This window comes from Eublepharis macularius, chromosome 7 (genome assembly GCF_028583425.1).
Source record: "Eublepharis macularius isolate TG4126 chromosome 7, MPM_Emac_v1.0, whole genome shotgun sequence".
NCBI classification, from domain to species: Eukaryota; Metazoa; Chordata; class Lepidosauria; order Squamata; family Eublepharidae; genus Eublepharis; species Eublepharis macularius.
In genome coordinates this window covers 4,365,457-4,381,989 of record NC_072796.1, presented here as the reverse complement: position 1 = coordinate 4,381,989, position 16,533 = coordinate 4,365,457, and positions in this window count along the sequence as shown.

Here is a 16,533-nt window from a genome sequence, read left to right as displayed (position 1 = left end):
GAAAGATGGGGCCTTTGTGAAGGTGGGGGCTGCAGAAATAAATTGCTTAAGGTTTTTAAGCCGTTGCATACAGGATTCCAGTCTGTTGCCATACAGCTAACGGTCTTACACCAGTCTGGATGATGTATTGTTTGTCAGGTTCCTGTAGCCCTTAACAGTTTTGACAGTTAGTTGAACAGTTGAGAAATACGGGCACATCTGACCAAAGGAGAGATTCACAGCCGTTGCCTACCTGAGGTGAGGGCCTGCATAGCCCTGGCTGCGTGAGCCAGTGTATGTTTGTTTAATTTCCATGGCACCTCCCCCCACCCTTCACTAAAAGCCCTTTATCTAAACTCCAGCCTAAGGGCACGATCCTCCCCAGGCCAGAGCCAACCATCGACACGTGCCAGCATTTCTGCCTGTCCCGGCACACGAGCTTTGCTCCTGAGGGTTGGGAGAGGAGGCGGGGGGGAGCCTCTTTTTCTTTGTTACTTGCTGGGAGCAGTGGAGTGTGTAGTGGCAGCAATACAGGCTCCTGCTGGATTCCCAGCAGCAGGAGCTGCCTCCAGCCAAGGATGAAAAGCCAGTTTCATGGGAGGAAATAATATTTAGAAAGAAGAGCAAGAGAGATAACGCTTCCTGCAAAGAGCATTAACCCTCTGCTCCCGGTGCTTCTCTGCAGAGATCTTACATCTGTGCTTTCTGTTGTCCTTTTGCTCTTTGCTGCTGACATAGTCCTCCATTTTCCAAACACAAATAATCCCCTGGTGTTTCCACGGAGCTGTTGTTCTTTCTGTACTCATGAGCTGAAACGGCCGCCCTGAATGGGGAGCAGGTGCCTGTGATCCTGGCTGAGCTGAGCCTGAGTGTAGCCCTCCTAAGGCTGCTCTCGGGGCTCCCTGCATTGAGAGGGCGGAGGGACCCCCGGGTGTGCCTCACTGCTGTCTGTCTGCCCTGTCCTGCCTGCCTGTCAAATCTACATCTAGAGGGCAGGGGAAGTCAAAAGGTTCAGACTTGGTCGGCAGATTTGAACCCAAGCAGGTGGTAAAGCTGCATTGCATCAGAAGACGGGTGCAATTACAGCCTGGGATGGACCTTTAGTTTCTCTGGCCCTGTATTCTGGTTCTGACTGGCAGCTTTCCTCAGTCTCAGGCAGGGGTCATTTCCCCAGCCTTCCTCCATGAAGTCCTTCGGCTTCGGGAGTGTGTGTGTGCGCTCTTGACCAGCCTTACGCCTTCCTATTGGGAGCTCATGCCCCATGGCGTGTGCCCGTTCCCTCCTTGCATGAGCCGGCCTTCCTGCGTCCCTCTGCTGACTAGGGGAATGAAGCGAACCTAGAGACGTGCCTCTTTTGTGTTGGCCCCGTATGTCAGCGTTTCTGCCACTGAGAGATTGCTAACGGGGAGGGGTTATTCTTGACAGAGCGGGAGCAGCGGGCTCTTCCTCTTCCAGGAGCGGGAGACGGCGCCGTCCCCCCACATTGAGCCCGGGTCAAGCCGTGATTCACTTAGCTATTGAGATGGAGTCATTTTTTTTTTATAGAGCAACCTTGCTAAAATCAGATGAGAAGCTGAGCAGGCGTGTGTCACTTTTCTGCTACCCTCCTCTCTCAAAGCTAGATCCAACCACATGGTGCCCTGAAGACTGGATGTGGCTGGAGTTCCGTTTTGTCTGTTTGCACCAGCACAGTCTGGTGCAAATACAGGCAAAATATGACTGGCTTTCAGGGGACACGGAGCACAGCGCATCCAGCTGAAGGGATTTAGTGGTGAACGAAGAGGTCTCGCCTCTGTGAGGAATTCACTAGGTGGTTGAAGTTTGGCCACTGTGTCTCAGCTTTGACTGCCCCCCCACTGCGCGTGCACGCACACACACACATCATATAGGATCTACTTTACAGGGATGTTGTACAGATGATTCAAATATTTATATCCTGCTTCTTCCCCAGTGAGGGAACCAGAGCAGCTTACAACATTGATGTATTGTCGAAGGCTTTCACGGCCGGAGAATGATGGTTGTTGTGGGTTTTCCAGGCTGTATTGCCGTGGTCTTGGCATTGTAGTTCCTGACGTTTCGCCAGCAGCTGTGGCTGGCATCTTCAGAGGTGTAGCACCTCTGAAGATGCCAGCCACAGCTGCTGGCGAAATGTCAGGAACTACAATGCCAAGACCACGGCAATACAGCCCGAAAAACCCACAACAACCACAGCTTACAACATCGTTTTTCCCTTCTCCATTTTCTTCTCACTTACAGGCCCATGAGGTGCTTTAGGCTGAGAGTGGGCGACTCGCCCAAGGTCGCCCAGCAAGTTTCTAGGGCAGAGTGGGGATTCAAACCCGGGCCCCTGGAATCAGTTACATGCTCTAACCACTACGTAATGCTTTCCCCAGATATAAATGCTAAATACTACTTATCTGCTGACCTCCATGGCTCATCTAAGGATAAAATGGACAAGAGGAGAACAATGAAAGCTGCTTTGGGGGGCGGGGAGTCAGGGTATAAATGAATTAGATAGATAAATCTGCTGTTGTTCACGTCGAGTGGGATGTGTAGATCATCACCTGTGATGGGGAAACCTGGAGGCAGAGAGGAAGCGGAGTCAGCCTCAAACCAGCATCCAGGCGTTCACGTTGTTGCTAAGAATCCTTGCAGATGGGGAGAGCCATTTCAGCAGGCAGCGGAGCATGAAAGTTGAGGTTTAATGAGGCTGTCAGTTTAAAGCCGGCCCAGATTTCTAAGGTGGAGGTCCAGGCCAGGTGCTCGATGGAAGGGCAGCCATTCAGCTACAGGACTGTGGATTAAAGGTGTGAAATGTGATCAGGTGAGGAGGGAGAGCTTCTGGGACAGGTGGGATGAGCAGACTCTGAAGGTTACAGCCCAGGGCAGGGCATGGTGTGAGCAGCCGCCAGGGAGAGACTTCCAATCACTGCACGGCTGATGAATTTCCACAGAATGCGAGAGCCAGTCGTGCGGGCCAAGTGGAATCTGTTGCTAAAGCAATTGTTGAACCCTCTCCATCTGCAACGCCGCTGCCTGCCCTGCCTGAGGGTGGGAAAGTGATGGAGGCGGCAGTTTGGCAGTTTTCTGTGTCTGAAGCACAGAGGAATTCCAATCTGACCTTTTCCTACAGCAAGCGTGAAAGAGTAGCTGTAACTTATTATGAGGTTTCGCAAGCCTTGCGTTCTCCTGTTCCAGAGCTCCGGGATTCAGAACTTCGCAACTTGATGCTTTTAAACACGTTGGACAGGATGATTGAAACCTCCTGGCAAAAGGCCCCCGGAGCCCCCGGCTGAAAGAAACGGGCCTTAATCTTCATTTGCAGCTTTATGTGCAAAAGGCTGCGTTGGAGTTTGAGCGTGCCTTAAAATCTGCTGAGCTGGGCCTGAGCTCCAGAGTGGTGGGAACATCCTTCTCCATTAGAGAGAACATATGCTAATAGTGTGATGGCCCAGTTAAGCAGCCACAGCTGCCATTCATTGTCATTAGGGGCGCATCACTTTCCCGGCAGCATCCCAGTCCAAGTGACAGCCTGATTTACCTTGCCCTGCCTTGGGAGCGTCGAGAATACACCTCCCCTTCTCATCCGTTTTAAAAACGGCTCGTATGCTGCAGCCTGCAACTGGAGAGGCATCTCAAAATGGCTCGAGGGCCCTGCAGTGTGAAGGCATTTTCCTGCTGCAGGGAGGCCTTTCAGGACAGGTCCCTGTCACTAGAGAAATTGCACAGGCTGTTTCGGTCTGCTAGAAAAACTCCAGCCAGCCTCAGGGGCATAAATACTTTGATAATGGGAAAGGCACAAAGTAGTGGGCAAGCTTTTTGCCTTTGCTAGAACTCTTCTTCAGACAGGACAGCAAACCAGAAAGATCACCAAAATATATTGCTAGGCAAGATGAAAAGCCCCAGCCTCCAATACGTCATAATCCTGCTAGACAATGTGCTCGAGAGAGATCAGAATCAGCGGCTGGCTTTTGCTGTTTTGGGGGGTACTGCGCTGTTTTTCCATTGCCCCACAATGCTTTGCTGCAGCGTGAACTTTTGATTTGGCGCTCTAAGCGCGTGTAATGGGAGTATGCACTATGCACAAACTTCCTGTTACACATGGTCACTGTTTGGTGTGAATAAGGTGTATTTATTTTCCATGCACGTACAACTTCAGCATATGCAAACAGAACCCAGCATTATTATGTATTATTGTTATTATTATGCATGCCACAACAGGGCATCTGTGGAAAATACATGCATTGCCCCATTCAGCCCACAATGATGGGTGCACATATCCAGAGTTTTCCCACATAGCACATTCTTCCATTCCATGTGGTTGGAGTGCCAAAATCAAACAGCTGAAAAGGGCTTACTGTCAAACCTAATGGTCTTCAAAATGCTTTCTCCATTGCATGTTAACGGCCAACAGCAAACAGGGTCTTTTTTTTGATGCTCTGTGACATCTTTTTCTCTCCCCTCCCCTATTCCTTTTTTGTTTTTTGTTTTGTTTTTTTGCTTAATGTCCAATCTGAAAAAGAGTGAGCTTGAAAGGTGGTTCATTTCTTTGTACCATTTTAATTGGCTCTCTAGCTATTTGATCTGCTTCTAGAGGAGCCTCTTCATTGGTAGTGAAATGCATTCCCCTTGCTGCCTTTTGAGGGCCAGTTTTCTTGTGCGCATTTGCACATGGGGCATGGCTGTGACTGACATTGCAATGAAGTTCAGGTTGTGCTGTTGAGACCCAGAAGTCCCAGATAAGCACTGATGATGATGCAGAGCCACGTCAGTCATAAATCTTGTGGTGTATTTTCCATGTTTCAAGGCCTTGAATTTAAACAGGGAGGAAGAGGTGAGAATTCATGCAAACCAGAGTATGTTAGGCATGTTTTTAAGTCCCATTGATTTCAATAGACTACATCACACCTGACTTAGCCTGGATTGGATCATACCCTGAACTCTGTTTGAAACAAATCCACTTGTCTATTGATTTCCTTTTTTAAGTTCTGTTTCACAGATCATTTAAAAATGATACGTTTCTGCTAAGACTAAGATGGAGTTGATCCTCTTTGTTCCCTGAAGTGTAGAAGAATACAGTCCGCACACTGGCAATCTTCTGGCCCAATCCACGAGTGGTGGTCCAATAGAAAAGGGGTTACAGATCAGAAAGGAAAAGGTGGAAGCAGAATGCAGTCCCAAGTTATGCGTTCAAGTTTCCTCAGTCTCTGGGGCAGCAGATGTTTGCCCCCTGTGCCCACAAAACGGCATGGCCTGACGACGTTTTGGGTGGGTGATCTGGGCTGAAGATCCCTTTTTGACAAGCTCCTCTGTTAAGCTGGGGAGAGGTTCAGCGTGACTCGCGTTACCCTCATTACATCTCTTCGGCCTCCCTCTCTCCCACTATTCCTCCGCGCCTCTCTCTCTGTGGTAGGTGAACCTCTACCGAACCTCTTCTGCAACAAGGCCATTTCCCAGGCCAGTCTTGTCTGCTAACTGCATCTTCCTCAACGTTCTCCCTTTCCTGCTCAAGCTGGAAAGACCCCAAAAAATCCTGTTGGCTTTGATGGAGGAAATACAATGAATATTTTATTACTACAAATCTATGAGCCGCATGTATTTTTAATTTTTTTTAAGGGCAGGGGATTCTCTTGTTAGAAGGTACCCCATTCGGACGGGACATAGAAAATGCTGCATCACTTTGCTGTGTGTTCACAAGTCTAGTTTTGATCGTGTCTGAAGCTCTGTCACGGAAGGGTTTTTCAAGAAAACGTTGGGCAGGACCCCAGGTGCGGACACCTGAGGTCTAGGAGGTGGTGCCTGGAGGCAGGGGCCCGATGGTTTGGTGGGTGCTGCTTAGGTCTGTGCTGCCGACAGGGCAGCTGTTCCTCTGCATGTGACGCTGTCCATGGGCTGGAGCCTGTGGTCCCCCATGGCTGCCCTCCCACCTGAAAACGGCAGTGGTGCCTTGCTCTCACGGCGTCACTCAGCCCAGGCCAGGGGGCAGCTGCTGTCGCCCACCCCTGCTGCCCTTGGCCTCTCTTTAGAAAGCCTGCTGCCAGCATAACAGGCCAAGCCAGCCTCAGTGCAGGGCGTCAAATATATCCCCTTGGGGGGATTCCCAGTCCACCCTCTGCAACTGGCCAGCATCCTTCCTTCCTAGAGCAAAGGGTTGCTAGTGCCAGCAGCATGGCACTCCCCCAAGGGTCCATGAAAAGAGCAGGTCCGGGTCTCCTGCCAAGCAAGGCGATCAGGAGAGCAGGGAGAGGAGGCTGCTGCAGGGACCCAGTTCAGTTCCTGCTGGGGCCCAGCCAAGGATCTGTAGCCGCAGTGCAGGTGCTTGGCTTGGTTTCAGGCAGCCACAGGTGTAGGCCCAGGATGTGACAAGCACACTTTGCTTGGGGTGGCAAAATATCCGGAGCTGGCTCTGGAATCAGAGTAGAAAAAAACAAAGAAGGCAGCGGGGGAATCAGGGACTCTTAGGGCGAGACTAAATACAAGGATACAACCAGGGCTTTTTTTCTGGGGAAAGAGGTGGTGGAACTCAATGGTGGAACTCAGGACTGCACAATGACATCACTTTGGGTCAGCTGGAACAAGGGGGGAGTTTTTTAAAGTTTGAATCGCCCTCAGCAAAAATGGTCACACGGCTGGTGGCCCCACCCCCTGTCTGGAGATCAGGGGGCGGGGCCACCAGCCATGTGACCATTTTCAAGAGGTGCCAGAACTCCGTTCCACCGCGTTCCAGCTGAAAAAAAAAACCCTGGATACAACCAAACCGGTCCCTTATTTGTTATTTATTTCATCACGGCCATCGTTATCCTCTTCGCCATTAATCGCCTGATTTTCTCACTGAGACTCAAGGCAGATTACACAATGTAAGACAAATATGATCAGTAGCTGAGATACCCAGTAAACAATGCAGTAGGCTTTGGATTGCAGAAGTCTGAAAGCAGGCAGAAAACAAAGTTTAAAACCAAGCATAAGCATATTTAAACATGACATGTTAAGAAATGCAGAAGTTACATAGTAGGAGCATAGTTAAGGCAACAGACAGTATGCAGTAGTACAGTCTACAGTCCCTATCTCTTTACTCAAGCATCTTTCTGAACCGTTTCCTTACAATACAGCCCTATTATCTGTGCAAAAAAGCTCTCCTGAATAGGTTATAGAAAGCCAGGAGAGAGGGGCTCTCCTAACCTCATCAAGCAGGCCATTCCGTAAAGTGGGGACTACTACAGAGAGTGTGTGTGTGCAAGCGACTGTTGATTTTGCCCATGCGCAGGGTGGCACCTGCAAAAAGCCCTGCTCAAATGAGTGAAGCTATCATGGCACAGCATAGGGGGAGAGGCAGTTCTGCAGACAGGAGGGACTGAGGGCATGAAGGGTGTTGTATGTGATAGCCATTAGCTTGACTTAAGCCTAGTAATTGACAGGCAGCCGGTGGAGGGACTGTAGAATGGGAGTAATACGCGTGCTCCACCGAGCTCCTGGTCATAACTGCGGTTCAGCATTCTGCACCAACTGGAGTCTATGAGCTGACTTTTTTGTATGCCATTAAAGGTACTTGATTGATTGATTGATTGAGTTGACTTTTGTACACTATATATAGCCCACCTTTCTCCTTGAGACCTGAGGCAGATCACACCATGTAATCCAATACAATCAGTAGGATGATGCCTCTAATAAGCAATGTAATAGGATGATTGCAGAAAACTAAACAAAGCTGTTGACCATGCAAAAGATATGTATTAAACGCAACGTATTAAGCAGTGCGAAACGTCATCTTGCATTTCCTGGTCCAATCTGTTGGGCTATAGCCCTATTTCCTTTATAAAAATATTCTGCTGGACAATTGTGCTTTACGATGTCTGAGAGACGGCAGGCGCTTGGGAGCCTTCCGGACCTCCTCAGGCAGGCCGTTCCATGGGGGTGGGGGACACTGCAGAGAAGGTACCGCCTTGCAAAGTTGGAGAGTGGCGGGGATGGAGGAGCAGGGTTTGGTGCACGTGTGGTTGGGTATTATGGGGTGGGAGTTGGATACGTGCCAGAGTTGCCTTGGGTTGGACCCTGGGAACTGAGCTGAGCAGAGCCTTGCGGATGAGGGAGAGGCTTAGAGGGGGCAGCCGTCATGAAAATTTGGGTGGAGCTAATAGCACCACCCCTTGGATTCTAGCCACTCCCCCTGAGGTTTTAGACCTTGAGCATTTTCAGGGGCAGGGTTGACACCTGCCTGCTTCTGGTGTGTCCCCCTTCCCCCCTCACCAGGAGATTCTTTTCTCAATCTGTGGCTGCTCTTCTTTCTGCCCTTTTCTTCTTGACCTTGACCACTGCCCTGTACGGTGCCAGAGGGAACTAATAAGTCTAGCGGTCCTCAAGAAAATGGTAATGCCCAGCTCAATACGGCTGCATTTCTTCCAGTTTGACAGAAAATGCTTCTGGGTTTTGTGGCCTTGAGCCCCTGAAGCCTTGTCATAAAGATCAGATCTCCCTAGAGCACACGGTCTGCCACTCGGCCCACAAGCTGAAGCAAGCGCCATCCAATGCCAGCCAGTGACCTGACTCCGGCCACTATATTTTCCTCCCAAACTGCCCGAAGACCCCAGAATCCCCAATATCTGTCATTCTTCCAAAGCCTCCCCTCCTTATTTCTTGTACTTTCAATGGCTCTGAAGGCAGGTTGCTGATGTGCAACTCGATCAGGGCTCACCGGTTTGCAGGGCCAGTGTGTGCCATTCAAGAAAAGGCGGGGGAAAGACAAGAAAACAAACTGGGAGAAATGAGTGGAGAAAGCATGTCCATTTTAAAGCCTCGCCTCATGGTCAGAAATGGGCCTGAAGCCAGTGCTGGAGACGGTCTCCTTTAAACTTTGTTCTTACGAGGAGGTGAGCCAAGGGCTGAAACTGGACAAGAACTGGCAGCCCCCCACAGCTTGACCTTATGCCATGAATTGGATAACACAGCCATCTTGGTTTGTTTTAGGAAGTAGAGAACTCACCACTGCCCCCGTAAGGAGAGATACTGAGGCTCAAGGCCTCCTGGAAAAAGCCTGTTCCCTGACTGAAAGCCTGGATGGGGCTGCTTTGTTAGTTAAGGAAAGACGCTTCGGGGTTGGGCATTCAGCCCTTGTGGCCTTTGGCATTGGACTGCCTTACTTTGGTGGCTAGCCTGAGAGGCAAGCCGTAGCCCAGGTGACCCTCTTAACTGGGGAGGGGAGCTGCTAGCAGGAGCAGGCTGGAAAATGGCGGGCTGGGGTCAGCATTCTCCCAGGCTCAGCAACTCAACCAACTCTGAGCGCTCATATACAGTTGGGAGTTTTGAATGTCAGTTGTGAACTTGAAAAGCTCTGCTCATTCCAGCCCTCGACATAAAGATTAATGAGCCGATTGCAGAGTGCTTTGTTTGCTGATGAAGCACGATATAACTTAATAACTTCTTCTTATCTAGCTCCCGTTGCTGAATAAAATGATGCGGAATCAAATCCTCTGCTCCATTTTCTTTGTCACCTCTTCCTTTCCCAGGAGCTGAGGGCCTCCCCTCTTTCCCTGCTGAAGAGCTCTCTCTCTCTCTCTCTCTCAGTGCTTCCCCCTTCTCCACTTCTCTCTTCAGAAGTCTGAGCTCTTGCTTCCTCAGGGGCCATTTTCCCTTCACTCCCTCCCTCTCTGGTTTCTTAGGCACTGCTCCACTGCAGTCTCTCAACAGCACCTGGCTGCGGCGGCTGAACACGGGTGCAAGTGCATCATAACTCCCTGCACCAATGCCCAGGGGGATGGTCCAGGGGTGGGCCATGAGGTAGCCGGCTCCCTATGCCGCTCTGGTCTTGGGAATGCCCACCACAGCGGTGGAAAGTTGCACTGTGGAAAACAGTGGTGTGGCCCATAGGCACCCATTGTACGGGAAAAACTCGTTCGCCACCCTAATGCCCAGCCCCACCCAAGTGGCCCAGCAGAGCACAGGATGTCGACTAACATGGGGACCAATCTGCTCATGCCTCCACGACAGCTGAGCCCCCGTCCCCAGCAGCCATTCAGTCTGCCGCACACCCTACATAACCTCTGGCCAGGGCAGCCATGGCCTCAGGTAAGTGGGGGCGCGGCCAGCAGCCCTGTCTGAGAACACCCTGCATGGGGACTTAGAGCACGAGCTGGGAGAGGGTGGCTCGGCAAGAGTGCAGCAGGGGGCTTTGCAAAATTTGGGGAGCGCTGAGCACTCACTCAGGGAAGAAGGGCAATGCCCTGGATGTCTGCTTTCACTCAAGTGTCCTGGAGGTCTACTTTCACTCAAGTTCCCTTGCAGGTTATCCAGCTCCTGAGTCTCGACCAGGGAAGGGCTGAGAGCACTCCAACAGGTAAAGAGGAGCTGAGGAGCCAGCTGCTCCAGCTTGCTCATTCACACCAGTCCCTCCGTTCTTCTCACAGGCACCCTGCCTCAGCGGACAAGGTTTGCTAGGGAGACGTGGCCCCTCCCTGTGAGCCTGCATAGCCAGGGCTTTTTTTCAGCGGGAAGGCGGTGGAACGGAGTTCCGGAACCTCTTGAAAATGGTCACATGGCTGGTGGCCCCGCCCCCTGATCTCCAGACAGAGGGGAGTTGAGATTGCCCTACACGCCGCTCCAATCTAAACTCCCCTCTGTCTGGAGATCAGGGGGCGGGGCCACCAGCCATGTGACCATTTTCGCCAAGGGCAACCCACTGAGTTCCATCACCTCTTTTCCCAGAGAAAAAGCCCTGTGATCCTGTCCATGCCTGCCAAGGAGGCAGGGTTCCAAGGAGCCGTGCTTGTCACAGCTGTTATGGAGTGGATGGATTCAGGCTGCTTGTACCGGGCCTCACATCAAATACCCTTGGCCAGGCTCAGGCAGGGGAGAGATCACGGCAGGGGGTTGGGGTGGCTGGGGGCTTGGGCTTGTAACTCCTTGTAGATGGCAAGTGCACAACCCCTTGTCTGTCTGCCTCATAGGATCAGAGCTGCAAGCAGCCATGGGAGAAGACCATCCAGATGCAGGTGAGGAGTGCCATCTTGCCGGGGGGGGGGGGGATGCAGCACTTGTCACACTGAAGCTGCCGCCCCCAGCCACGACCACTCTTCCGGGATGTCGCAGACTGGTCTGGGACTCGCACAGGGCCGGTTACCGTGCCACACATGTGCCTACTTCCCTTCCGAGCAGGTTGGGACCTACGCAGGAGGCCAAGGAGCATGGCTGCCCCAGGCCCCGGTAATCCTTCTCGACTGCTGTTGGAGGCTGGCCCAGGGAGCAGCTTTCCGGGCAGCCTGCGACTCCACCTCGCTCCTGTGAGGGCAGCGCTGGGAGTGGATCTTGTGGCTCTGGCTGCTGTGTGAACAGGCTGTGCTCCCTTCCTGGCCGAGGGACATAGACGAGAGGCGCCTCCCGACATCCCATTCGCTTTTCGCACTTTAATAAAGTCTGTGTTGAACTGCTCCTTCCCTGTCGGTTTGCTTGCCTGTGCAGGACAGTAGCCCCCCCTCCACTTCCCCGATGGGCTTTCGTTTCACACTTCAAAGCGAATGGTCTCTGATCCAGGGCTGGGGTGGGTGGGGTGGCTCCGAAGAGGCTCCAGGTGCCTCGGTGCCTTTGTGTGGCTCTGCGGCCCAAAGGAGCAGGTTCCAGTGGGACCTTGGAGGCTTCGGCCCCAGTCAGCTTCCCTCCCCGCTTCCTCCCCTCAGGTTCACAGCAGGCTGCAGGGTTGGACTTGGAGTGTAGCCTGTGTGTGTGTATGCCAGGGGTGTGTGTGTGCGCGCCACGGAGGACTCTCATTCTCTGATAGCTCTCCTGGCATCTGATAAGCCAGACAGAAGACCTCTGCATGCAGAGAGCAGGGTTGTTGCCGGGGGAGGGGGGGGGAGATGCAGAACAATGTCTTGGGATCTTGGGGGCTCTTCCTCCATGAGGCCAGGTGACTCGCCCATTTGCTCTTTGCAGAGGCAGGGATGGACTTTGGGAATCTCGCAGTGGGGAGTGGGATGGTGGCCCCCGGAGCAGGCTCTCTGTTCGTGCCGGCTGTCATTCCGCTCTGGGGACTGTCATCCTGGGACTAGAGCATGGCTCTCGAGGTCTACCCCACGTTCTCCTCGCACCTCTTCGATGTGGTGATGTGTTTGAATGGAGCCGCTAGCATGTTGATGGCCATTCGTCGCTCCCATCACATCCAATAGTCCTCCCAGTCTCTCTGATGGTTTCCAACGGGCAGCCCCATCAGTCATGACAGAACCCGCCCCTTGCTCGCCTATAAGGAGTTGCCTCTCCGTGGCCTTGTGGGGCTGCTCCTGAGTGCTGGGTCTCGCCGCCTATCTGGCCCCCCTTTTCAAGGAGGGGGAGCATGCTTCTCGGAGTGGCAGCGGCATCAGGGGAGGCAGAATTTGCGAGTGAGCAGAGCTTCAGCTGCCAGCCTGGCCCTTGTTGAAAATGGAGGGTTTGACAAGTGAGAGATCGTGGCCTGCCCATTGGCTGTACCATTGCTTGCCCCTTATGTGCCCATGATGGGGGCGGTGCACCCGTTGGCTGGTGCTGGTGGGGTTGTCAGGGAAATTGCAAGGTGGAAGCTCTTGGTAGCGGCCACGCCATGCCTTTCAGGTCCCTGACAGCCCTATATTGAAGCCCAGGTGCAGGAGCAAGGTTGGCCCTTTGGATTCAGCTGTAAAAGGGGGTTAGATAGATTCATGAAGTCCATCAATTGCTACTATGTGTGGTTGACTAAAGGTAAAGGTAGTCCCGTGTGCAAGCACCGAGTCATTACTGTCCCATGGGGGGATGTTGCATCACGACATTTTCTTGACAGACTATTGTTACAGGGTGGTTTGCCATTGCCTTCCCCAGTCATCTATACTTTACCCCCAGGAAACTGGGTACTCATTTTACTGATCTTGGAAGGATGGAAGGCTGAGTGAATCTTGAGCTGGCTAGCTGAACCCAGCTTCCGCCAGGATCGAACTCAGGTCGTGTGAGCAGAGCTTGGGCTGCAGTACTGCAGCTTACCACTCTGCACCACGGGGCAGACTGAAGGTAACCTCCATATTTAGAGGCAGTAAACTTCTGAAATCCAGTGCTAGGAGACAGCACCAGGGGAGAAGGTTTGCCTCAAAGTCCCGTTTGTTAGTCCTCCAGGGCATATGGTTGGCTGGTGTGCATGCTAGACTAGGTGGGCCACTGGTCTGATCTAGCAGGGCTCTTCTTAAGTTCTTATGGTTTGTCTCTGGTCATGTTGTCATTTCCTACTTATTCTCTGGCTCTGCTTCTGCAATTGATTGACTGGTCAGCATGTTACCCAAATAGGAAGTGTCCTTAATTGGTTGGGGGAATTAGCATTAAAGGAGACAAGTAAAAGAGGGTAACTGGGATCCTCCACCTATGTATACAGGGATTGTTCCCTTAGAAAATGCTCAAATAAACAGGCAGATGTTCAACTGGAAAGGTTTCTTTATTTACAGCAGATTATAAGGCAAGCATACAGAAAACACACACATCATACACACAGAGCTAACTAGGAAAACAGTGACGAAATGGGAAAGCAATCTCAGGGGAAAGGGTGATAATTACTGGTCCTGAAGAGGAGGAGATCCTCAGAGGAGCAGCAAAATGGCCAGCATTTCAATGAGAAGAAGAAGCCCAAATGGATTGGGGCTGCATGGATGGGTACTGAGGCACGCTTACACTTAACACATGGCTGAGAAGCCCCGTTATAGGGCAAAATGTCCTCTGGGGCAAAACTGACTTCTTTGCCCCAAATCAATGACTTAATGGCTTGTCCAGAGGTAGGACAATAACTTGGGAAGGATTTGATATGACTTTTTGGGATGGTCTATTGGTAAAAATATCACTTGATGACCTGGTAAGTACTGGATGGGAAGGCTATCAGATGTGCTGAATAGCTTTCATTAGTTAAGTGGATGAGGGGATGTGGAGGAAGGCATGGATGAGATTAGGGAGGGAGTTTTCTCAGGAAGCCTCATTATCTCTGCTGCTCTCCAGGGTGTGGGGGTTGTCAGTCAGTCATCCCTCTTCTAACTCATGGCTTGGTAACTTTCTAGACTCCAGCCCCGCTGGCATCCTCTCGGCCTCGGGTCAGGCAGTGCCTGGGACTTATGACAAGGGGTTTATGATATTCCATATCCATAAACTGCCCTTACTGTGTAGACAGGGGGAACTGACTGTTAACAAGCAATGCCAGGGGGCAGAGTATCTGACTTCCATTCACTGTTAGGTTTGCTGCTGACTCTCTGCTTCCTTTTTCATCCACTCATGTTCATCACAGAAGTTTGTTTTCTGGTGCCTTCTGGATCTGCATGTTCTGGGATGGCAGTATCCATGCTAGCATCTTGGGCATGTCCCTACCCCATTGGCAGTAGTTTGTAAGTATTAGAAATAGTTACAGTTTGTTTGGTAGTAGAGTTACCCAGTCAGAAGCATTTTCCTCAACATGCAGTAATTAATCCTCAGGCAATTAAATGGTAGAAAATATAGAACTTACAGTTTATTGAGGTACATTCCATTCATGGCAATATCTTGCAGAAGGGAAAAAAGGAGTCCTAGTCTAAAGCTTTAGTAGCCCTAAACCATGGCCAACTAATTCAGACTTGAGGCTTCAAGTGGGTGTGTGGATGAGGCCTTTGTGGTGGGAGCGCTGAAAAATACATCCTTCCCTTTGGAAGGCCATGTGGCAAGAAAGGGAGACTTTCCCAAAGGAAACAGAGAGAGAAGAGGAATCAGGAGGCGTCCCTACCTTAAACAAAGAGAAGCAGCTTACATATCAAGAGAGTAACACATACACACAAAGATCAACCATTCCCTCTTCTTGGCAAGTGTGCTTGTGCTTGCCATTGTCTCTTTGCTGCATTCACACTGGAGGGGGGAGGAATGTATGCTTAGCAACACACCTAAATAACAGGTTGTGTGAGGCAGCCCTTAGAAGCCTCATAATGTTCTGGCTGGAATCAGGAGCTGCCTTGCTTTTTGGAAATGGAAATGATCTCTCCAAGGAGTTTTTCCGAAGTGCCTCCCCCCCACCCCACCCGCAAGTTGGCCAGAAGATGTGCCTAGGACCTCCCAGGCACAACGGAAGACACATTTATTTCTTTTTGCACTTGGCTGCTCTTCATCCCTGACTAGAATGGCTTATTAGAGGCTTTGCCAGCCATGTGTGGTGTGTAGGCTTTTAATATTTTCTGTCTTATCACATGGAGACCTGCAGTCCATCGGGCAAGTTCATAAATACAAATACCTCATTGCCACAACCACCTCATTCCCCTAAAGGCACCTCTGTTTATCTCCCCCAATTTAATGCAAAGAGCTGAAACTCCTCAAGGGAGGGAGGAATGATTAACTTACAGAGGCGCCCACATCACAGAACGCCTCCTCCTCCCTCGACCTCCCCTTCCCCAAAGCAGGGGATTGTAGATGCACACTGGCTGCAATTGACTCTCTGCATTAATAGCAATAATGTAGGTTTTGCTCCCATTCTGTGCCCTTTCCAATCTTCACATAGATGCTCCCCAGGGCAGCAGCATCCTTTCAGGCACATCTTGGGTTTAAACAAGTGGTGCAGTCACAGAAAAGAGTTGTAGATTAAAATATACATAAAGGACATTTTTTTTAAAAATCAAAGGATTGTAGATTTCACTCCCAGAAGAGATCCTGTGATAAAGGTGTCTCCTTAAATATCCAGCATTTTGCTCAAATTCCTCTGTGAGAGATTTCTAGTGCATTGTTCAAATAATCATCTTAAGAATTTGGTGTGCATGAAAGTGGAATAATACACTTGGCCAGGCCAGGCTGGGCGCCAGGAGGCAGCTGTGCCAGGAGGCATCTCCGCTGTAACCTGCAGCACCCCCTGCTATTTCCAACGTTGGTTCTTTGCCTGGTGCTGCCAATGCGCATCAGTGCTGACCAGCAACATCCCCTGCTATTTCTGCCACAGCTACCCACACAGCTCTGACCTATAGTAACCCATCCCCGGGCTAGGCACGCAACATCGCCCCAGCCCCAAAGAATGTTGCATGGCTCTACGCTCTGCTGCGTGAGGACCTCTTGCAGTTGCAGCCCTGGGGCTCTGCCATCTCAAGCTTCCATGGGCAGCTTTGGCAAAGCAGGGGCAGTCGTCTGAGAGGGGAGGTGCATCAGGTAATGCTGTGCTCTCTTCTGTCCAGGAGTCAATGTCGAGCTTGGCACATCAGCTCAGCGGAGCTCCATTCAGGATGCTGCTTGGTGCTCTAATTTCCCTGTTTATAGGGCACACCTGTCTTTCTGGCTGGGGGAACAAGTCTTCTCTTTCAGATGGCGTAAATTGCACGGCAACCCTGTAGGGATCATTTCCTGTACATTAACCAATAAATTGGCTGTGTATGTTAAGTCTCCATCCTGTTCGCTTGGAACAAGCTGGGACACCGGCCACCTGGCTATGCAGAGGGCTAGTCTCCAACTAGCACAGGTGCAACCAAACATCCTTCTCTGGAGGTAGGAATGGAGGTGGCCCAGCTATGCACAGGAGTGTGCATAGCCATTCATTTCATCACTTGACACTTTGAGCCACACTCACCTGTGCTATATTCTTCTCTGCAAAAA